Source organism: Chelonia mydas, chromosome 2 (assembly GCF_015237465.2).
Source record: "Chelonia mydas isolate rCheMyd1 chromosome 2, rCheMyd1.pri.v2, whole genome shotgun sequence".
In the NCBI taxonomy this organism is placed as follows: Eukaryota; Metazoa; Chordata; order Testudines; family Cheloniidae; genus Chelonia; species Chelonia mydas.
Window position 1 is genome coordinate 26878317 of NC_057850.1, and position 25312 is coordinate 26903628.

Genomic DNA, 25312 nt, shown 5'->3' on the forward strand with positions numbered 1-25312 from the left:
GTGCTGTTAAACAATAGAATACCAATTAAAATTTATTAAATATTTTGGATGTTTTTCCATATTTTCATATATACTATATTCTGTGCTGTAATTGAAATCAAAGTGTACATTATTTTTTATTACAAATATTTGCACGGTAAAAATTATAAAGCAGGGATTGGCCTGTCAGGAAATCTGCTAGTGGGCCGGGCTGGTTTGTTTACCTGCAGTGTCTGCAGGTTCAGCCTATCATAGCTCCCACTGGCCATGGTTCACCATTCCAGGTCAATGGGGGCTATAGGAAGGGGGCTGAAGGAGAGCTCAGTGGTTGAGCATTGGCCTGCTAAACCCAAGGTTGTGAGCTCCATCCTTGAGGGAGCCATTTAGGGATCTGGGGCAAAAATTGGGGATTGGTCCTGCTTTGAGAAGGGCGTTGGACTAGATGACCTCCTGAGGTCCCTTCTAACCCTGATGTTGTAAGGGACATACTTATCTTTAGCACATCTGGCATGTAAATACCTTGCCACGCCGGCTACAACAGTGTCATGAGAATGCCTGTTCTCACTTTCAGGTGACATTGTAAACAAGAAGTGGGCAGAATTATCTCCTGGAAATGTAAACAATCTTGTTTGTCTGAGTGATTGCCTGAACAAGAAGTAGGACTGAGTGGACTTGCAGGCTCTAACATTTTACATAGTTTTATTTTTGAATGCAGTTATTTTCTGTACATAATTCTACATTTTTAAGTTCAACTTTCATGATAAAGAGATTGCACAACAGTACTTGTATTAGGTGAATTGAAAAATACGATTTCTTTTGTTATTTTACAGTGCAAATACTTGTAATCAAAAATGAATATAAAGTGAGCAATGTAAACTGTGTATTCTGTGTTGTAATTGAAGTCAATATATTTGAAAATGTAGAAAACATCCAAAAATATTTAAATAAATGGTATTCTATTATTGTTTAACAGTGCAATTAATTGCACGATTAATCATGATTTTTTTTAATCATGTAATTAGTCAGATGTATATAAAGCTCCTCCCCTGTCCGATAGACTTCTGTGGGCTTAATGCATTCCTATGGGTTTTTTCAGATGACCTTTAGATGAACTCTAGACATTTCCTGTCTGGAGATCCCATTGGTTTCTATGGGCTACAATGTATTTCTATAGGATTTTGCTGAGTCATTCCCCACAGGAAGTGATGTAATCCCTTGTCTAGATTGCATCATCACTGTTCATTTCTATGAGCTTCCATGTATTCCTATGGGATTTTCTACTACACTGCATAATTCTATAACTGCCATTACCATATTTTCTAATTTAAACTATTACTAATTTTTATTTAATTAAAGCCTTATTCTTGAAACTAATTACTGTTCTAAGTATGTTAAAGTGTCCTGACACCATCACCACTCTTTTGGTTTATATAAACAATTTTTATAATTTCGGCAAATTTAAACCCCTTCCAAGGTTTTTCTGCAGATTTCTCCCCATTCCAAGGTTAATAAAGTATTCTGGGCAACTGAGGCAAAATTCTTTCATCACATAGTAACACAGGTACAATGGGATTTCCTTACATCACAGGGATGTTGTGAGGCAGTTGAGCATTATGATAGTGGGAGCTATATAAGTATCTAAAATTGATAAGTGTTCAATATACAGAATGTTCAAATCTATGATATTAACAAGTTTGCCTTTTGCTGCCCAAATAATAGAAAACAGAAGTGAAGGATACCAATAAATCTGCACAGTAGTGCATCAGTCCAGAAATCTGTCTCTTCTGCCTATGCACTTATTATTATTTATAAAGTGCCACAAGTGTGCATTGTGCTTAATAGATATAAGATAGGGACTGATCCTGCAAACCCTTACTCACGGAGTGGTCTTTACTCACCTGACTGTTATAGGATCACTTGGCTGGGTTTGCAGGGGTGGAGTCCATGTAAAAATATAACAAAGTGGAAATGTAAGGAAAGGGAATGGATAACTGCATTAAGAAAACGACCTTGTTTGGGTCTTTAATATACATGCCATTGACAATAGCTTCAATGCCCCCTTCCCTTCTTTTATCCTCTCCTATCTCCAGGGCTGGCTCCAGGCACCAGCTTTCCAAGCAGGTGCTTGGGGCGGCAATGAGAATGGGGCGGCAGTCCGTGTCCCGCAGCGGCAATTCTGCGGCAGCTCCGCCGCTCTTCCCACCCTGGCGGCTTTTGTGCGGCAGCCCCGCCGCTCTTCTGGAGGTGGTGGCAATTCGGCAGCAGCTCCGCTGCTGTTGCAGCAGCAGAAATTTGGCGGCGACCGCTTGGGGAGGCAAAATTGGTAGAGCCTCCCCTGCCTATCTCTATGTCTTTTTCCATGTTTCCTCTATGCATGAAGTGCCCCCTGTTTGCCAGTCACCACCCTCTGCTCATTTGCAACCTTCCTGAACATAAATGCAAGCACTTGGGGAATAAGAGGGATTTTTTCCCCTCAGCTTTTTGCTTCCCAGTAACGTTCGTTCCAGATGTTATCCAGGTCCCCTCACTAATTCCATAGTTGCTCCTCCTATGCTCTTCTGCAATTGTGGCCACCAGTAATTAGGAGGTTAGGCAGCTGGATAGCATAGGAGTACAAGCAGCAGGAAACTGGCTGTACAGGTAGTTAAATTCCAAGACTACCTCCAGCCTTTCTTGGGGTTATGGGCTGACAGGAGCAGCCTGAATTATTCCCCTCCATACATGTCAAACGTGAGTAATAGCACGATCCTATTATGGTAGTCTCCCTAAGCATTTATTCCTCTCACTCTCTATGCCTTTCTAAAATTAGTTTGTAAGCTCTTTGGAACAGGGACCAAATATTGACCTCATTAAATTCAATGGCAGCTTTGCAGTTGACTTCATTGGAGCTTGGATTTCACTGTGCTCTTCAAAGCATCTAGCACTGTGATGTCCTGGGGTTCAATCCAGACCAGTAAGGGGTTGTGTTGCTACCTGCTCTGCAGCTCTGGGTGTCTTAAATGCTATGGTGCTGTGGCTCACAGCCCTGATACCAACAGCCCACATACAAGCATGCAGGTCAAACCCTGGCTTCCACTGCCCAGTTTCTTTTTGCAGAGTGACCCCAATCCTGTCCCAGTCTGAAATTTTCCCTGAGGTGTCCAGCCCTTACACTGAACACTCACAGAAGCTACTGAGTTTGCTGCTCTTTTAAAGAGCTTATTATCTGGAGTAAACACACCCTTCCCATCAAACACATCTCTAAATTGCTTTATAGTAACAGTGAAACAAATTTATTAAACAAGAAGTCACAGGATATCAAGTGATAAGGAATAAAGATAGAGTCACAAGCAAACAAAAGTAAAATACACTTCTAAGACTAAAACTTAATTTTAGCAAGTTACAGTCCTTGCCTAAAGGAGGTTTCTCACGTAAACTGAATTTTCAGAGAGTTCAACCCCTTAGTTGAAGGTTCCAGTGTTCTGCAATTTCAGGAGCTCTGGCCCTTTGAATCCATCAAGCGCAGTAAACATTTGAAATTCTTTGAAAAGTAAGCCCAGGCAAAGCTTTGTCTCCTGCGGGGGTATAGACACCGTGCTGTCTTTTCAAAGTTCAGGAGGCAGGGAGGTTTCTTGGGAGTGCAGTCTTGCCCCCTGCTGATTCATAGGTAAAAAGGGCTTCCGTTGTTTTGATTCCACACTGCTTAATTTATACTGGAGACAGGTAAATAGCTGCCTTCCCTCCTGTCTGATAGAGAACCTGTTTCTCCCTGTGTTTGATCAGAGACTTTAAAGCATAATATCACTGAAAATCCATAATTCTTCATATAGTGTTAATGTGTACATTTCACAATGCTATTAATCACCAGTGAGTCACAGGTTTTCATAAAAGACCACACCCGATACACTTTTATAAGTTGATTCAATTGCTTATCATTTGAGGTTCAGACGTGATGTCTTCATAGATAACTCACTAGTTTGATGGCTTTGTTTACCTGCTATGTTAATATACATTCATTGTCTCTGCCTGACAACCAGGCTGGTCAGACAAGAAAACACTCATTCCTTTGTCAAAGGCAGACTGTGCTTATGCATTGCTTGCCAAACATATTTTCATAACATAATTCTAGCACATATGTATAACTCTTTATGCACACACCATACATACATCATGCAAGACAGGGACAAAATTAGAAAGGCCGGGCCACAAATAAGATTAAACTAGCTAGGGACATAATGGATTACAAGAAAACATTTTACAAATGTATTAGAAGCAGGAAAAAGACCAAAGACAGGGTAGGACTATTCCTAAATGACAGTAACAAAAAAACGCAGCAATGCCAATGGTGTTAAATGCTTTTTTTTGTTTCAGTTTTCAGCAAAAAAGGTTAGCAGTAATCAGACGATTAACATAGTGGAAGATGAGTGTAAATGGGGTATAACCTGAGGCTAAAATAGGGGAAGAAGAAGTTAAGTATTACTTAGACAAGTTAAATGTCTTCAAGTCAGCAGGGCCTCCTGAAATACATCCTAGAATACTTAAGGAACTAGCTGAAGAAATGTCTGAGCCATTAACAAATATCTTCCAGAACTCGTGGAGGATAGGAGAGATCCCAGAGGACTGGAAAAGACAAATATAGTATCTATTTATAAAAAGGGGAATAAAAGCAACCCAAGGAATTATAGACCAGTCAGCTTAACTTCAATACCCAGAAAGATAAGGGAGCAAATAATCAAACATGTTGTAAGCACCTAGAAAATAATAAGGTGATAAGTAACAGTGTTGTAAGCAAGACACAAGAAGTAATTCTTCCACTCTACTTAGCACTGATAAGGCCTCAACTGGAGTAGTGTTTCCAGTTTTGGGCACCACTCTTTGAGAAAGATGTTGACAAATTGGAGAGAGCACAGAGGAGAGCAACAAAAATGATTAAAGGTCTTGAAAACATGAGGAAAGATTGAAAAATCTGGGTTTGTTGAGTCTGGAGAAAAGAAGACTGAGGAGGGACATAATAACAGTCTTCAAGTATGTGAAAGGTTGTTATAAAGAGGAGGATGATAAATTGTTCTCCATAACCACAGAGAACAGGACAAGAAACAATGGGCTTAAATTGCAGTAAGGGAGACTTAGGTTAGACATTAGGAAAAATTTTCTAACAGTCAGGGTATTTAAGCAATGGAACAAATTACTTAGGGAGGTTGTGGAAGATCCATCATTGGAGATTTTTAAGAACAGGTTAGACAAACACCTGTCAAGGATGATCTCGATCAGTGGTTCCCAAACTTGTTCCTCCGCTTGTGCAGGAAGAGCCCCTGCCGGCCCAGGACAGTTTGTTTACCTGCCGCATCCACAGGTTCGAGGGATGAGGGACATACTGGCCGCCGCTTCCAGCAGCTCCCATTGGCCTGGAGCAGCGAACCACAGCCACTGGGAGCCGCGATCGGCCAAACCTGCGGACGCGGCAGGTAAACAAACCAGCCCGGCCTGGCAGGGGCTTTCCCTGCACAAGCAGCGGAACAAGTTTGGGAACCACTGATCTAGATAATGCAGACTCCTGCCTCAGTGCAGAGGAATGAATGAGATGACCTATCAAGATCACTTCTAGTCCTACATTTCTGTGATTTCTATGAAGTAGTATTAATAATCAGTGCGTTATTTGTTTTCCAATGATATATTACATGCCATCTTTTGGGTATTCATTATGACAACCGTGTATTAGGTGTAATGAGTATGTCAGGCCTGACAAGAGTTGCTGGCAGAGAGAAGTGCAACACCAATGAGCCTCTGAGTCACAAGCAGGTTTCTGGGTGCTGGGTAAACAATGTTAAGGAAGGTTTCTCTTTTCTTTGTTTATCACCAGTTCTGTTTGTTTGTTTGTTTTGTTTTTAAAGGAAGACTAAGCTGTATATAGGGTTCATGAAAGGAGTGCGTTTTGCAGAACTGATCCAGCACCCACTGAAAATGAAATACACACTAGCTTGTCCCCTAAATCTAAGCTGGCCAGAAACAAAACATGTGAGAGATCCACAGCTGATATGACAATGATAGATAAGCAAATAAGATACTCCTGAAACACAGTAGTAATAAATGGAAAGGAAAAATTCCATACATAACTGCTCAGGTGTTTCAGGGCTTGCCTACACTTACATCACCACAGCTGCGCCGCTATAGCGCTTAGTGAAGATGCTCCTTCACTGACAGGAAAGCTTCTTCCATTGGTGTAGATATCCCACCTCTCTGAGAGTTATGTTAATGGGAGAAGCCCTCCTGTTGACATAGCACTGTCTACACTGGGACTTGGGTTGGTATAACTATATCACTCGGGGAAGGGGGGGAAGAGCGGGGGGTGATTTTCCACACCCCTGAGCGATGTAATTATACCAACATGTTTGTAATGTAGTCCATGGCTCGGAGTTAAGAAGCAGGCAGTTAAGAAGAAGACAGTAACTCTGGTACTTTGTTAAATTGTTTCCTTCTAATATGAAAAGGCAACAGTAGCAATTTGGAATGCTGAGATGTTAATCTTTTCTTATTGTCGCTATTCCTACTTATGTAAACACTCTCTCTTAAGCAAAGAGATCTCTAGTTGTACTGCAGTACCAAGAACTGAAATGTATAAAATGGAAGATGTGTTGGAACACCATCATGCTTTTAAATGTGTTTATTTAAATTTAATTATTGTGCCAATCCCAGGCTCTAGGCGCCTTACAGTAATATAAAGCAAATGTACTAAAATATTAAGGCTATCGTATCAACCCACCTCTTTTGTACATCTCTGAGCAGCAGAAGTGTTTGTCATATGTACCACTTATTACCTTTGTTATTTACTCACTATGGAGAATGTTAGGATTCCTATTTATTTAAAAGTGTCACATTTATATTATTTTAGGTTTGAGGTATGTGGGCAGAAATGAGATAGTAGTTTGAAACCTAAGGACCAAGTGAGAGCTCACTGAGTTGCTGGGAGCAACCCCAGCATGTTCCCCCAAATTCAGCAATAGGTGGAGAATGAGTGTGGAGACTTGCCAGGTGGAGGTGTTTTTCTCCTTGTTTACTGAAGATGGGTTGCAGTGAGATCAGATTGGGAGAACATTTGATTCCATGGCTTATGAAAAGGTAGCCTGAACCGGGATATGAATTAAGACTTTCTGGGGCTTGAAAAGGACAGTGGGCAATGGATAGATGATCAGTACTACAGTTTCTTCATAGATTTTTATTGTAAATAATAAATTACAAGTTTGTTAATTCAGTCTGGAGTGGAGTTATTGTTAAAGGGAACTTCTGCAGTGGCCTTCAAAGAACACGTACCATACCTGGGACAGGGTTCTGGTAATGAGGGAGCAGAGAGAGGGGTTCCCCAAGGTAAAATTTCCAAGTGAGAAGTTGGTGGTGTCAGCAAGTATCTGAGATCATGTTGTAGGAAAAGTGGGGTCATGACACGTACATATATGTACACTTGCTTATTCTTCACTGCAAAATCTCTATATAGTTTTTGGCAAGGTTCAATAACCCACAAGCATGTATGACTTGGAGCCATACCCAAAGGCCATTGAAGTCAACAGGAGCCTTTGCATTGACTTCAGTGGACTGTGGATCAGGTCCATGGAGCAGTTTGTTGGATGTTTCAATGAGTACAACAGACGACACATGAATTAATTTTTCTTTCAGTATGTTGGTCTAAATCTGGCAGTCAAAATAACTTCTAACCAAATTTGCTTTTTCACAATGCTTGGAGGATGTTCATTTAATTCAATCATCATCATACCACATAAAATTTGTGGTGTTACTACAATTCTATCATAAACAAATCTTCTCTATTGATAATTAAAAGTAGGAATGATGGTCTAGGACTCTAGAGGATAGTACACTGGACTGAAACTCAGAAGATTTCAGGAGGCTGTGTTGGTGAGTATCTGAGTGTTTGTTTGTATCTGAGTGTTTGTTGTGAGGACAGTTTGACCGTGTGCTTGATTGGTTGTTTGAAAAGAGCGGGAACTGAGAGTGCTTTGTTCCAGGTGAGCCTTAAGTGGGCCTGACTGTATAAAAAGCCAGTCAACTGTGAACCAGCTGAGCAGCGAACAGAAGGAGTTTGCCTGGGGAGAGCCCACTGAGGCTTACATCTTGCCAGATTCTCTGAGTAATTACTACAACTCCTGAGGAAGCTCATAGAAGGAAGGTAATATGGATGGGGAGTGTTCAGCTGTTGTGACCTGCACTGGATGTACTATGTTTTTCTTTCTTCACAGGACAGTAGTGACTTTGTCTGTACAAAGTGCAAGCTGGTCTCCATATTGGAAGAGAAGGTTCAAGGTCTGGAGCAACAGGTATCAACCCTGCATTGCATAAGAGAAACTGAAGATTTCCTGGACAGACATCAGGATATGCTTCTACGGGCACAAGGTTCTGAAGATTCAGAGCAGGCTGCACATCGGGGACAGGAGGATGGTGAAGAAATTTGGCATCATGTGAACTCCAGAAGAAAAAAGGGGAACGTCCATGTACCAGCAACGCAGATACAGTTAAGTAACTGTTTTCATATTCTCTCCACAGGTACTAATGCAGAGAGTGGACTAGATGATACATCTGAGGGAAGGGAGCAGAAGGAGACTCCGCCGATTGGAAGGCATGAGATGCACTGTCCTACGGATGGGGGTTCCACGACCACCGCTCCCAAGAGAAGGAGGTGGGTGGTGGTGGTTGGGGACTCTCCCCTCAGGGGGACTGAGTCATCTATCTGCCGCCCCGACCGGAAAAACCGAGAAGTCTGCTGCTTGCCAGATTCACGATGTGATGGAGAGACTGCCGAGACTCATCAAGCCCTCGGATTGCTACCCCTTCCTGCTTCTCCACGTGGGCACCAATGATACTGCCAAGAATCACCTTAAGCAGATCACTGCAGACTACGTGGCTCTGGGAAGAAGGATAAAGGAGTTTGAGGCGCAAGTGGTGTTCTCGTCCATCCTCCCCGTGGAAGGAAAAGGCCTGGGTAGAGACCGTCGAATCGTGGAAGTCAACAAATGGCTACGCAGGTGGTGTCAGAGAGAAGGCTTTGGATTCTTTGACCATGGGATGGTGTTCCAAGAAGGAGGAGCGCTAGGCAGAGACGGGCTCCAGCTAACGAAGAGAGGGAAGAGCATCTTTGCAAGCAGGCTGGCTAACCTAGTGAGGAGGGCCTTAAACTAGGTTCACAGGGGAAGGAGACCAAAGCCCTGAGGTAAGTGGGGAAGTGGGATACCAGGAGGAAGCACGAGCAGGAGCACGTGAGAGAGGAGGGCTCCTGCCTCATACTGAGAAAGAGGGGCAATCAGCGGGTTATCTCAAGTGCCTATACACAAATGCAAGAAGCCTGGGAAACAAGCAGGGAGAACTGGAAGTCCTGGCACAGTCAAGGAATTTTGTTGTGATTGGAATAACAGAGACTTGGTGGGATAACTCACATGACTGGAGTACTGTCATGGATGGATATAAGCTGTTCAGGAAGGACAGGCAGGGCAGAAAAGGTGGGGGAGTTGCATTGTATGTAAGAGATCAGTATGACTGCTCAGAGCTCTGGTATGAAACTGCAGAAAAACCTGAGAGTCTCTGGATTAAGTTTAGAAGTGTGAGCAACAAGGGTGATGTCGTGGTGGGAGTCTACCATAGACCACCAGACCAGGGGGATGAGGTGGACGAGGCTTTCTTCCGGCAACTCGCAGAAGTTACTAGATCGCAGGCCCTGGTTCTCATGGGAGACTTCAATCACCCTGATATCTGCTGGGAGAGCAATGCAACAGTGCACAGACAATCCAGGAAGTTTTTGGAAAATGTAGGGGACAATTTCCTGGTGCAAGGGCTGGAGGAACCAACTAGGGGCAGAGCTCTTCTTGACCTGCTGCTCAGAAACCGGGAAGAATTAGTAGGGGAAGCTAAAGTGGATGGGAACCTGGGAGGCAGTGACCATGAGATGGTCGAGTTCAGGATCCTGACACAGGGGAGAAAGAAAAGCAGCAGAATACGGACCCTGGACTTCAGAAAAGCAGACTTTGACTCCCTCAGGGAACTGATGGGCAAGATCCCCTGGGAGAATAACATGAGGGAGAAAGGAGTCCAGGAGAGCTGGCTGTATTTTAAAGAATCCTTACTGAGGTTACAGGGACAAACCATCCCGATGTGTAGAAAGAATAGTAAATATGGCAGGCGACCACCTTGGCTTAACAGTGAAATCCTTGCTGATCTTAAATACAAAAAAGAAGCTTACAAGAAGTGGAAGATTGGACAAACGACCAGGGATGAGTATAAAAATATTGCTCGGGGATGCAGGAGTGAAATCAGGAAGGCCAAATCACATCTGGAGTTGCAGCTAGCAAGAGATGTTAAGAGTAACAAGAAGGGTTTCTTCAGGTATGTTAGCAACAAGAAGAAAGTCAAGGAAAGTGTGGGCCCCTTACTGAATGAGGGAGGCAACCTAGTGACAAAGAATGTGGAAAAAGCTAATGTACTCAATGCTTTTTTTGCCTCTGTCTTCACAAACAAGGTCAGTCCCAGACTACTGCACTGGACAGCACAGCATGGGGAGGAGGTGATCAGCCCTCTGTGGAGAAAGAAGTGGTTCGGGACTATTTAGAAAAGCTGGACGAGCACAATTCCATGGGGCCAGATGCGTTGCATCCGAGAGTGCTAAAGGAGTTGGCGGATGTGATTGCAGAGCCATTGGCCATTATCTTTGAAAACGCATGGCGATTGGGGGAGGTCCCAGACGACTGGAAAAAGGCTAATGTAGTGCCCATTTTAAAAAAGGGAAGAAGGAGGATCCTGGGAACTACAGGCCAGTCAGCCTCACCTCAGTCCCTGGAAAAATCATGGAGCAGGTCCTCAAGGAGTCAATTCTGAAGCACTTAGAGGAGAGGAAAGTGATCAGGAACAGTCTCAGCATGGATTCACCAAGGGCAAGTCATGCCTGACTAATCTAATTGCCTTCTATGACGAGATAACTGGCTCTGTGGATGAAGGGAAAGCAGTGGACGTGTTGTTCCTTGACTTTAGCAAAGCTTTTGACACGGTTTCCCACAGTATTCTTGTCAGCAAGTTAAAGAAGGATGGGCTGGATGAATGGACTATAAGGTGGATAGAAAGCTGACTAAATCATTGGGCTCAACGGGTAGTGATCAATGGCTCCATGTCTAGTTGGCAGCCGGTATCAAGTGGAGTGCCCCAAGGGTCGGCCCTGGGGCTGGTTTTGTTCAATATCTTCATTAATGATCTGGAGGATGGCGTGCATTGCACCCTCAACAAGTTTGCAGATGACATTAAACTGGGAGGAGAGGTAGATACGCTGAAGGGTAGGGATAGGTTACAGAGGGACCTAGACAAATTGGAGGATTGGGCCAAAAGAAATCTGATGAGGTTCAACAAGGATAAGTGCAGGGTCCTGCACTTAGGACGGAAGAATCCAATGCACCGCTATAGACTAGGGACCGAATGGCTAGGCAGCAGTTCTGCAGAAAAGGACCTAGGGGTTACAGTGGACTAGAAGCTGGATATGAGTCAACAGTGTGCCCTTGTTGCCAAGAAGACCAATGGCATTTTGGGATGTATAAGTAGGGGCATTGCCAGCAGATCGAGGGATGTGATCGTTCCCCTCTATTCGACACTGGTGAGGCCTCATCTGGAGTAATGTGTCCAGTTTTGGGCTCCACGCTACAAGAAGGATGTGGAAAAATTGGAAAGAGTCCAGTGGAGGGCAGCAAAAATGATTAGGGGACTGGAACACATGACTTACGAGGAGAAGCTGAGGGAACTGGGGATGTTTAGTCTACAGAAGAGAAGAATGAAGGGGGATTTGATAGCTGCTTTCAACTACCTGAAAGGGGGTTCCAAAGAGAATGGCTCTAGACTGTTCTCAGTGGTAGCAGATGACAGAACGAGGAGTAATGGTCTCAAGTTGCAGTGGGGGAGATTTAGGTTGGATATTAGGAAAAACTTTTTCACTAGGAGGGTGGTGAAACACTTGAATGCGTTACCTAGGGAGTTGGTGGAATCTCCTTCCTTAGAAGTTTTTAAGGTCAGGCTTGACAAAGCCCTGGCTGGGATGATTTAATTGGGGATTGGTCCTGCTTTGATCAGGGGGTTGGACTAGATGACCTCCTGAGGTCCCTTCCAACCCTGATATTCTATGATTCTATGATTCTAAGATCCTCTGTGACTTCGGGCAAGTCTCTTAATCTACCCTGTGCTTCAGTTCCCCATCTGTAAAATGGTGATAATACTTCCCGACCTCACAGAGGTGTTATGAGGATAAAATCCATTAATGATTGTGGGGAACTCCCAGACTATGGTGATGAAAACTACCTCGACAGAAGAAACTTAATTTTCCTACTGGAATAAGGACAAAATTTCTCTTTTGTAATGTCAGAGGCGTCTGACAAGAAATAGTACAATACTGAAGCAAGTAGGTTCTTTCTTAGTTTCCATGAATCTGAATTGCTTCTTGCATTAATTGAAAGACCATCTAAAGAAGATATTCCATGCACTGCTGGTGGTCAATTATTTATCAGTTTGAATTGCTCTTTCATCTGTTTTAATGTTACACACAATTTGTTCATTCACTTCTCTGTAGGTGAAATTATACTCTGCTTCTTGAATTTTTCAAGTTGTTCACAAAGCTTATGACACTAGATAAGCCTCATATAGAAATTTAGGTCTGATCTTTTAAACTACTCTTTAACTGTTTTATTGTAAAGGAGAGCTGGGGAAAAAATTTCAACCAAAACTTTTTTCAGCAAGAAATGCAGATTTGTTGACACCAAAACATTTCATGAATTTATGCCAATTTCACTGAATTGCCTCATTCAGAAATGAAAAACAAACCCCGAAACTAAAACAAAAAAATCTGAAAAAATGTAAACATTTTTTGACATTTTTTCTAATTTGAACTGAATTTTTTATTCAAAATTTCCTTTAATTTTATTTTAAAATATGAAAACACTTCAAAAAATGCACTACATCAAAAGAAAATGTTTAGTTTCAGGTCAAAGAAAATTGTTCATTTGATCTGAAATTATTGTTATTTTTTACTTTTTGATTTGTCAAAAATTCTGAAAAAAAATTATTTTCATTTTAACCAAAAACAATTCTCTTTTTGGAATTGTTAGAGAACCAAAAAACCAATTGTTTGTCTAGCTCTATTGTTATCCCGTTCACTAGCCCCAGTACATATCAAAAGCGGATGTAATTTTTTTCTTTTATTTTCATCACCTGATCTAACACGTACTCCAATAGAACTTTCTCTCAAGCCATGTTTACCAGTTAGGGAAGGACTATTTCCTTCCAGAACAATGAATGGTGGCAACAACAAAGAGCAGACTTGACCTGCGGGCATCCTTAAACCTCTATTTCCTTCTTTTCAATATTACGTCAGTTTCTTCTTATTTAACAGATGCTATTTTTTGTTTGTAAATTTCTTCAGAAACTGAATACTGCAGCACCTGTAGCAATTTCCATCTCATTTCCACTATTTAAACTACTATGGAACATTTGAGTCCCACTTATTCTGCGGTATAAATAATTCTGAAACATGGGATTAATTGCAAGCCATTCTGTTATGGACAGGCTCAGATTTTGGAAAGGACCCTTCCTTATCCACAGACTTGCTGTGGTGCTCCACGTAGTCTGGCAAAATACTCTCTTGTGCTGAATTCTTTTCTCTCTTGTGGTGCACAATGAGCACTAAACACCTTTCATACCTCATCTTCTGCACTTCAAATATTGTATAAATATTACTCTGGTTAATAAGATGATTCCAAACAATGAAAAAATAGTTCTCCCCAATTTACTGTTATCTTGTTGAGTGTAATGATTCCAGTCTTTCTTGCCTCTGGACCAAGCCTCCCTTAGTCATATCATAGGAAAGCGGAGGTGCTCTCTTGACTTGCAAGATGTTTCTCTTGGTGGACTCAGACACACAGTCCTTCCATAATAAGTTCCTTATTCTGTGAACAATGCTTTTCTCTCTCTGAGTTCAGGATTTCTGATTCCAAATGCAAAATGGTTCCTGGGGGACTCCCTCAGACAGCTACTGAAATGGCAGATTGTGGGCAGCCAGAAAGTTTCCTGTGTGAAAGTTATATCTCTCAGCAAGGACTTTGGGGTTGGGGTACACAGTGTTTTTTTAAACACTTCAGACAAATCCTCATATTCACCCAGTTTTTGAGGTTAAACAAACACAAGCCTTCCAAGACAACAAGGGGCTCACTTTGAACCAGTAAGAAAAATGATTCAATTAGTAAAAAAGAAATTTACATAAGCCAAAATTATTGGACTGAGTACAAGATTAACTGGGTGGAGTTCTATGGCCTGTGTTATACAGATCAGATTGGATGATTTAATGGTCCCTTCTGACCTTACTATGAATCTATGAAAATGTTTTTTTTCTTTCAACACTCTTTAGTGTCACTGTTGCAGCTTTTTTACATGCACAATCTTCACCTTTCTATCTTTATTTTTAATTTCTTCTTCTTTTTAGACTTCCTCACTGCTACTTCACCAATCACTTGGCTGTTTCAAAAGATATCACTCAAAGGATCCCATCCTTGTCTCCAGTGATTTTCTTGTTAACTCTCCCAAACCCCAGGCAGCCATTTGTGCCTTCTCATTTATCTGCGATAACCTTATTTACACCAGAATGACAAACAAGTGAGTGCAGTGAGAGGGCATCCTGGTTTATAAACCATATCCAGCTCAACATTGTCCTGAAATCCATCTCTAACCAACTCCAGCTGCCACTGTTTCCAACTCTTGTCCTCTGACACACAAAATGTTCCAGACCTTAAAGCCTCAGCAAACCATGCACAGTCACTGTCGTTCTTGAAGTTCCATGCTGTACAGAAATCAAAAGATTCTTATATATTCCAACTGCTTTAATGAATGCATGGAACATGGCCATAAGGTGTCACTCCAGTATGGGATTCATTTTGTTTTCCAAATTACACCTAGCCATAAAAACTTCTGAAAATTTTAGAAAGAGAACTCAAATCTCCAGAAAAGATTTATTATTTCACTAAGACTCAAATGGAGCCAACAATCCATTGGCACTTAAAAAAGAAACAACAACCAAAAAAGCATGGAATCCATTAGAAAAAGAGTTTTCCAGTGCGGTGTGAATGAATGACTGTGACAGTCTACGTTGGAGTTTCTAGCTGATGAGGGCTGCTTTCTGCTTAATTCCCAGGTCATATTTTCTGTATGTGTGCACAGACAAAGTTGGTATGGTGCATCACTGCACTGATCTGTCAACATACCTTAGCTCTGATCTGTAAAGTAAATCAGACTTTATATTTATTCAGTCACTGGGTTGGATCTCCTCTGACTTACAGAACTACCTCTTGGGCAAAACTATGTCAGATTTGTGCTGTGGTTTGGGTCCATAAATTCACACCAACATTTGTTTTTATCAGAATTAGATCAGTCCTGGCAGTTCAACTTTCCCCTTACAAATGTAATCCCTGTGACAGGATAAGTGTTTTTATTTCCACTGAAAATGACTCAGAAATCTTTTATGAAGAGATGGGCTTGAACCAAAATAGATTCCAAACAGTTTGTACCCTGCTTACCTTACAGAAACTAAAAATAATATGCTCTTTTTTTTTTTTTTTTTGCTTTGTATAAAGATTTGTAAAGTGATTTTTTTTTTTTTAAAAATGGATCTTAGTTTATTCTATTTTTAATGAAACACTGTATGGACATCTGGGGACCTGGCAATATCATGACATGTAGTGAAACCTGATTATTTGCAAGAGGAAGTAATATTAATGCAGATGGTTTAAAATGATGGTTTTACTGTTTGCTAGAATATATGTGACTCAAATGCCCGAATAAACATTTGGGAGAAAAGATGGCTTTGCTAAATATTGAATGCTCCTGTTCTTCAATCAGTTCTTCTTAAAGACTGAGGAAGCTCAATATGTATCTGAGACCCCCCTCCCCCCAGTAAACTCCTCCCCCCACAATAAAAAGCTCAGAGCTTCTATCAGGCCTTATATTTTCCTCTGAAGGGGTGACCTCTTAACCTGACTTTAGAAGCTAAAATAGGGCTTAAAAATGCAATGGTCAAGAGGCATCGGTTTCAAGCATTAGCTTCAGTGCTGGCCCATAGGTTTTTTGTGACTGCCTCAATGTCCAGCCAACAGTGTGTTAGTAACACTGTGGCTGGTGGTTTGGTGCCAGGAGTGTAGGGTCCCCTGCTGTGCAGAGCTCAGTAAAGCGACATACAGTAAGTAGCATAGCTATAAGGCCATCTTATTTTAGCTTCATCATTGACACTTAGGAAGTTTGCTGCTCATAGGTCTCATCCATTTAAAAATTGAGCTCTGAGCTAAACCTTGTCCCCTGGGCCAATCCGGATAAAAACTACACCTATTCCATTGCCTGTTGCACCTTCTACACCTGTGCGCATGGAGGAAATTGTGACAGTTTCTTTAGTCACTGAGCTGGCTGATCTTCCAAATGTCAAAGGTAGGCTGCCTTCCCAGGATCCCATCTAAGGGATGAACTTCTTTCCCAGAAGTAGTGCCTGAAGTGCCTCATGTTTCCAATTAGCTCTTTCTTGCTGGTGGGATACGCTCTGAGGAGCCAAGAGCATTGCCGGCATAGCCTATAACTCTACTACTATTCTGTTCCACTGGTATTGCAGCACAGCCCTTCTCCCTTTCTCATGGGCAACCACTTAAATAGTCCCAATGGTCATGACTGTGAATAGGAAAGGTGGCATTTTAGATGGGAAGCCAGCTCAAGGGTATTTGCCATGGATCATGCCTCATTACAACCCAACATTCCCTTGAGAGTCTGACCTTGAGCCTAGATAAGCAAAGCAATTTACAAGTAAGACTAAAAATACAGGCTGATGGTCTTGCCTTAACGCTGAGTATTAGTATTTTGAAAAAAGAAATAATATACTTTTCTTTTTTTCTTTCTCAACAGAATGAAAAAGCCCAAATATATAGTCTAGGATTTTCATTCCTATCTGAAGTTCTGTGCTTTGAGGGTTTAAAAGTTACAGATTTAAAATGAATTTAAACTTGGGCTCCTTTTGGCGGTGAGGGGTGATATTATTTCTAACACAACGATCTTAGCTAAAAATCATCCAGTAGGTCTTAACTTCGAGAATCCTGTAAGGCAATTTGAACAATTAGTTTAATGACAGAGAGCTTATTTTTAAATGTGATATTGTTTTCTGAGATGAAGTTCCTTTGGTTCAGGCTAACACCTTGGAAAGAAATGTGCTAAATATTCCATTGACATTGGTAAGTCTACGTACATATTAGGCTTGCATAAAGTCAGCCAACTATTCAGAATGTAAGTGGCCTAGCAAATGGAGCACTGCACTCCTATTGCGAGCCCTTAGTTAAATCCCATGTGTATCTGTTCAAAATTTATCTCTGTGTCCTAATTTGTATGGCTATGCCTAAGATAGGTAACAATGAAACAAAAATTCAGAGCATGTCATAAGGCATTGCAGTACTTCTGCATAGTGTTTAAGCGTACTTATAATGTGCTTTACACATTTAAAATATTATTATTATTTGTTAAGCATGGATTGTATGTGCAGTGCTTGTGATGGAGTCGGTGTAGTTTAGCAGTTTATGAATAGGTTCAGCTCACAAAAGTTTATGCTCAAGTAAATTTGTTAGTCTCTAAGGTGCCACAAGTCTCCTTTTCTTTTTGCGGATACAGACTAACACAGCTGCTACTCTGAAACCTTTCTTTTTCGCCTGAGCTATAGGCTGTCCGTTCAAATGTTCTTAGTGTCCCTTAACCAAGTCAAAAGCATGTGCATTTATAGTTTTAAATCCTGCACTTTTTGAGGTAGTGTCAACATTTCATAAAGCAGACATTGAACACACCCCTCATCTTTTCCCTTCCTAATCTCAGAAGGGAGCCACGAGTGCTACACAGAGCACCCAAATAAAGAGAGCCCCTCTCCTGAAGAGTTTTACAAATAAACACTCGGAGGACTGAACATACTGGAAAATCCAGATGTTTACAGGGTGGTGGCCTGGCTGAGTCGAATCTTAAATCTTATTACTAAATGAATGTTACTAACTTTAGTCTGACTGGCTCAATACATTCTCCTTAGTTACCTTTGTATTTTTTACCATTATGTTGTAGTGAATGTAGTGCTCATGAAAGAGGCCAAATTAACAGCCCTGGTGATGAACAGTTCTCTGTTTATTCACAGATTGGGTACAGCACGTGAAGAAGCAGTGCAGCTTCCTCACATTCTCTTCCCAGCCTGTCTGGGAAGGGACCACAGTTCTGTTATATTATGCCGTAGTAATAAAATCTGTGTAAGAGGGGACTCAGCCTGCCTAATGTATACAGTTTATATTTATGTAACCCCATTGACTTCAGTGCAGTTACTCCTGATTTTTCATTAATGGAAGTGAGGAAAATCATGTCCAGGAAGACTGTCCTGCACTTGATATGTATATAGTTGGGAGGGACGTAACACATGCTGGGGAGAATACAATCTAGATTTACACTAGTGTAAATGAGATCAGAATCTATCCCATAGATATCTATGGAGTGACTCCACATTTACCCTAATGCCAATGTGAGGAGGATTTGGCATTTGAATAATTTAAACTGGTCTCTGTTCCATAAAGGGCTCAAATCTATCTTATAAATTTCAGGGAAGAGGTACCTTGTTATTTTTAAAAATGCTTCCAAAACAAAAGTGCAACTAAATGTTTGTAACTTCCCAAACACACTTCAGGGCTGTGTTCTGGAGTAAAAACTGTTACATAGGGAGGTCTCACCAGAGCTGCCATTCATTAATTTTTAAAACTGATGCTTCACTGAGCAACATATTTAATTACACCTAAACCTGTTGTGCTTAAACAAGAGAGATTTTTACTAGAGCAAGCATAAAGAAAAATTCATTGCAACAATTAGCCTGAGTTGCTAGGTGCTGTATAGTTTATCAAACAGGTAGAGTAGCTTTTCCAAGGCAAATTAATTTAAGTGCTAATCATAAAAAGCATTGGAACAAAACTCCCAAAGCTTAAGATCATTGTGTGTGCAGTGACTGCTTACAAAACTGTATGAGATTTTTCATTGTATAAGGCCCCATCCTACTCCCACTGAAACAAATGGGAGTGGGATCAGGCCCACAGACCATATGCTCTTGTACATGACAAACTATCTGTTTTATAAATGGGCAAAGAATAGTTTCTCCTTAGTTTTAAAATATAACTCATAGGAGTGTCAAATATATCACTAATCACTCACTCAACCCCAAAGCCACAAGCCTTAGTCACACTGTGTGGCATGTAAGTTGAGCCAGGATTGGAATTCAGGGGCCCAATTCTGCCTTTACTTACACTGGTTGTACCCCTGTATGACTTTATTGACTTCACTGGAATTACTCCAGATTACCACTGGCGTAAGTGAAAGTTCAACAAAGCCCGGATCTCTACAGGGGAAAGACTAGTGTATGGAAGAGCTGCGCCACTTATCCTCTTCTATTCCACTTTGTTTCTCGAAATAGACTGCCCAGAGGAAAGTCACACCCGAAAAACTATTTTACAATATGAAAATACTGTCTTTAATGAATGAAAGCCAGCAAATTCAGAGTAAGGTTGTGCTTAACGTGACAGTGTGGCCAGATGTCACAGCATTATGCAAATCATCCAGTATACTGAAGGCTTCTCCAGTGTTGAGTAATAACAGGGTGGGCTCAAAGCAATTTCATCCTTTACTCTGAATGTTATGGTTTTGGTTTGACTCTTAGGGTTAATTTGCTCTCCAGTAGGCAGGTTCTCATCCCTTGGGAATTCACTCACATTCCTCTTGTGTGTTCATGATTCAGGACACAATATGATGCACAAGGAATATTTGAAGAAACCTTAAAGATAATTTAGCCCAGTTTTTAAGTATGGATGGTCTGGTAATTAAAGCACTAGACTGGTACTCAGAAGATCTGGGTTTTATTCCCTGCTCTGCTACAGGCTTCCTGTGTAACTCTGAACTTTGATTTCAATGGGAATTGGGTTCCTACAAACATTTGAGGATCTGAACCTTAATCTCTCTGTGCCTTAATTCCCTACCTGCAAAATGGCAGTAAAAGTACTTCCTTACTCCTATCCTTTATTTGGATGATAAACTCTTTGAGATAGGGTTTATGTCTGTCTCTGTTTGTACAGCACCTAGCACAATGCTGCCCAATTGTAATCGGTGCTTCCAGGTGCTACTGAGATACAAAAAAGTAAAAATACAGGTTTTCTATAGAGCTATAAAATTACAAATGTGCACCTTTTGCTTTAAAATTCACACAAAAAAAAATTTAAAACCAGCCAAAATACTACCCCTCACCCCTTGCTTATCTTGTTAAAAACAATTACTAAGAGTATTTATGGGAAAAGATTAATTTGTGTCAAATTTGTAGGACACAGTAACTGCTACAGAGAGTGACAACGCTGAGGAAAGCTGGGCAAAATCTTAGAAAGAAAGAAAGAAAGAAAGAAAATAGACCTTCTTCCAGGACAACATTCTATCAGTTTTTTCAACAGAAAAATTCTACTGTCTGGCAAGACATGTGAGGTTTTACCCATGACAAAAACCTCCATTCTTTCGGGCACACGTGGGGAAATTTTGCCTTGGACCGAATTCTCAGTTTCTCTTAAATTTTTGTGAAGTTACCTGTTTTCATAAGCAATAATTCATAAAGGGCAAAATAGTAGTTTCACACCTTCTAAGAGCCTAGATACCATGGTGATGGGTGCAGTATATGCTTCTAGATAGGATGGAATATCGGAATTGAGTGTGCTCTCAGAACAGCAAGAGTCAGAAAAAGTAAACCAAGTTTCTACTTAGGTGTTTGCTGGTCAGATCTTTGTAAATTAGAGGGAGGAAAACATAAGGATCCTATCTGATATTCTGACAGCTGTCCAGTGGGTTATCAGGTCCTGATGGGGCAGTAATGAATGGTCCACAGCAAAGTTAAACTAACCTACCTTTGTTCAGGCAGAAAGGGAAGATCCATTGCCTTCTTTCTCATTCTCCCAATCTTTTGCCCTCTCTGCGAAACAGTATTAAGTACAAATAAAAAGTATAAAAAAAAAAGATGTGAAGGCTGCCAAGAGAGTTACCATGGTTTTAAAAGGATTTGAACCAAACAAAGCCTGAAAGAAATCAAAGGAAGAGAAAACATTAAGCAGACTAGGGAATGATCAGTAATATGGTATGTTACTATGGCTGAGTGCCAGTCTGTTGAAAACCACAGAACCCACTGCTGCTCCAATTCAAGTCCATGGAAAAGTCCCATTGAGTTCAATAGCCCAGGATTGGGCCCTCTGATTGGAAGTGGATTACTATGATTGTTTTAGTTGGCCTGGGTTTTTGTTTTTATGTTTCCAGTGGCTAGATATAAAATGGCTTTCTAACAATAGATGCAGTATACTACTACAAAAGCAGCAACATTCCTCTTTATTGCAGGTGGTGTCAAAATATTCACAATCCAAAGATAATTACCGTTTTCTACCTGCAATTACAGTATTTAATTCTGTGACGTAATGCAGCATGTTCAGGTTATGCCACATTCCACAATGTCATGCAGGGTGTCTATGGAAGGAGTTATAAGCTAATCGGCCGTGTGTTTTAAAGTAGTGTCTGTGTCATTTGTAAATCCAGAGTACTGGGTTCTTCTTTATTAAGAAATAAGCAGTTTAATCACAGAAAGATGTGATAGATAGAAAAGAACTGGGCATTTAAACCAGGTCCATGATTGGGGCTCGTAAGTGCTACTGAAATATAAATAATAACAAAAATATAATAAATGCACTCAGGCAGGTCTTGATCATAGAAATTATTATTCATGATACAAGCATGAACATGTAACAGAGAGTGTTCCAACCTCCAAATGCCTCTTCCTAACTGTATTCTATTGTAGCTTTGTGATCTATGTGGCACCTGTGGAAGAACTAATTTGCATATAGCAATTCCTTCTGCAAAAACTTGCAATAGTGGCCTGTCCTCAAGGAATGGTCAGCCAGTGAAAGTTTGTTCAAATGTTGTAATGTTTTCAACATAATACCTGATAGGTATAGCTGTTTGGAATCACACTTCAATATGACATCAAATATTGACAACACTGGCAATTAAAGGGTCAGTTGAATTTATTGGAATTAATCTCTTATTCTTAGTAAAGGTCACTGCTATTTATTTGACTCATGTCTGGACTCTAAAGGCCCAGTTCCTGATTCTGTTAGGTCAGTTTTGCACTGGCATCTCAGCACAAAGCTGCCCTAAAGATTGCTTAACTAATGGGTGATGGATTCGCTCTTTGCTGGAAAACCCTTTGCTAGAACCACCATATTAACTCCTGAATGATCTTGATCCCAGCTCCTGACACAGGAGCCATGAGTTAGGTCAAAGAAGCATGGCAATCCCAGGATGCTAGGCACTGTTGGCAGCTGGTGTAGTTCAAAGCAGCCTTTAGGCTTCTCTAATTTGTGGAGAACTGGACTGGTGCAGAACCATCCTTGATTAGTGGTGGAGAGAAACAAAGGGCTCCTTTGCACCCCCCTATTCAGCTGCACCCTTGGGTGCACCTGAGATTCCAGCCCTAAACACACTAGAGGGTTTGTCATCATTTTTTTTATTTTACTACTTGTCTTCCTATGGCCAATAACGTAACTTGTCTTTTTCAAAAAGTACACATTGCTTTGAATAAAATATTACCACTGTTTTATTTGCTTTAGCCATAAATGTTGTTTGACTTGACAAAGTTACAACTATATTGATGGAAAAGATTAATAGAAATTTTAATAAAAATTTATCCTTATAAATATATAAAATCACTCTCTGTGAAGTACACTGTTGGTGCTCCAGCCACTAGGCTAACCGTTAGAATAATTTGAAGTTAGAATAATTTTGGCCATTGGACAGCTCCAGTCCTTTTCAGCTAATGCAATGAAAATGTATTACAGGACACAAGGAAAATCTTAATAAAATTGTCAGAATTGTGGTTCTGGAGTCTGCCCTCTAGTTTATCCATTTATATTACACCAGGCACTATAATTCATACCCAAAGTTACCTGAAAACAGCATTTAGTGGAAATATACTGAAACACTGTATATTATACTTTGCTTCCTGTTGTTTTTGTTTAATGTGTTTTAAGATGATAAAGATAATTGGGGTGCTGAAAATGTAATATCATATTTGATGCTGAGAGAAAAGATGATCATTAAGACATCTCATAAAAATATGACCACACCATGGTATTTAAACTCTCTATCTTTGCACTATAAGGCAAACATTTTAGGCAAAAAATCCACTGAAATTTACAGGTGTTAGATTAGCAGGAGAAAGGTTCTCCTATTGCATTAAGGGAAAAGTAGAAACATAGGAGCCACTGCTAAATGGTGCTGAGCACTTCCCATGGAAGCCAACGACTTGCTTTTTTTCTTTTCTTTTTTTAACATCTGGTCAATTTGTGACATCTTAGTTAAAAGAAGAGAGCATATATCAGTGCAGCCATTGAAGATTAGTTTTCCACCTGGCATTGTTGAGAATTGAAGATTCTGTTTCATGTGAGCAAAGATTTTCAAATAATAAATCATTCCATTATCCTTTTAACAAGTCACAATTGAGACCAGGCTTACTTGTCTGCACCTCTGATTTTGATAAGTGTGTCTTATATGAAGATTAAACAAATGTTCTATCAGACATCCCTGACGATATAATTGTAAGATGAGTTTTCAGTGGCTCAACTCCTGGAAACTTGAATGTACTGAACTTTTTTTATTAAATATCTCCTATTGCAGCTCAGATGATCTCTGTACTGAAAACTGTAATGAAATTCAAAATGTGCATGCAAGGCTGAACAGCCTGGAGTGAATTCAGTTGTGCAAGAAAGGGTTCTGAGGAGGGAGGATGAGAATGAACTAACAGTGAATTTATATTACATCATTCTCAGTAGGAAGAGTATATTTTTAATTGACTTATATAAGACAAACAAAGTAAGGATAACAGTCTTATTTATTGAAAATAAATGGTGTATAATATCTTCGTGCGCTTATAACATGTATTTATACATTATATGCAAGCACTTATGGTTGCAATAATCTCTGTTCTTGCATCTTTGGCATAACAGAACCAGCCAGCTTTTTACAACATGCTGGGTGGTATTGTGATAATCATCAGGGTGTGCTTTCTCACTCCTGCAAACATTAAAGGCATGAGACCGTGCTGACTTTTCCACCCTGTACAATCCACTGATTCCCCTGGGGTGTGAGTCTGCAAAGAATTTGACGATTGGGAATCAGTTCTGCCTGCATTTTAAACAAGCAAATCCAAAAGGGTGTATATATACCTTTGTGTGTTCTAATAGCAGCACAATTTATACATTCTTTTAGCAGATGTGATTGTGGGCAGGGTCCTTGATATTTGTGCTCCTCACAACTGGAAAATATTTAACCCATATTTTTGGCCATATATTGGTTTCTTAGGTATTTCTTTTCTGTTCTATGCGTGCATCTAATTTGCCCATCCAGAATGAGCTTCCTAGAAGTTTCTTTAACAGATATACCATAAACTACTCTAGTACCAGTAATTAGCATGGCCCTAACATAATTTTTCCAATGTCTACTTATTCATCCTTGCCTCTTTTTAGGCAACCGCCCATCTGCATCACTAGGGATGTTGGTCTTGACATGTTGTTTATCTACTTCTTCCACAGGTATTGCCATGCATTCCTCCATGTAACACCTATGCACACAGTGTCCTTCCTATGATGGTCCAAATGGGTCTCTCCTCATTCAAAGTCTTCCTGAAGACCCTCATCTGCCATGATATGTACAGCTGGCTGACAGTGTCAATGCTGAAGGGCCTTGGGGAATAGTCTCTTTAAAAGTTTATTTATTATTACAATTATAGACTAAAGAAGTGAGGCCCAGATCCTCAAAGGTATTTAAGCACTTAGCTCCCATTAAAATAAATGGGAGTTAAGTGCTTAAATACATTTGAGGATCTGGGCCTGAGAAGCTAAGGAAGCTCAGTTTATTTAGGTTAAAAGGTGACTTGATCATGGCCTATAATTACTTACATGGGGAAGATATTTCTGATACTAGAGTGCTCTTTATTCTAGGACACAAAATTATAGTAAGATCCAATACCTGGAAGTTGAAGCTAGGCAACTTCAGACAAGAAAAAAGGTACAATTTTGTTTACAGTAAAAGAGTAGTTAACCATGGAAACAACTTACCTAGACATGGTGCATTCTCCATCACTTGAAGTCTTTAAATGAAGATTGCATGCTTTTCTAAAGAAGACCCTCTAGTTCAGATGGAAATTATGGGTTTGATGCAAGAATCACTTGGT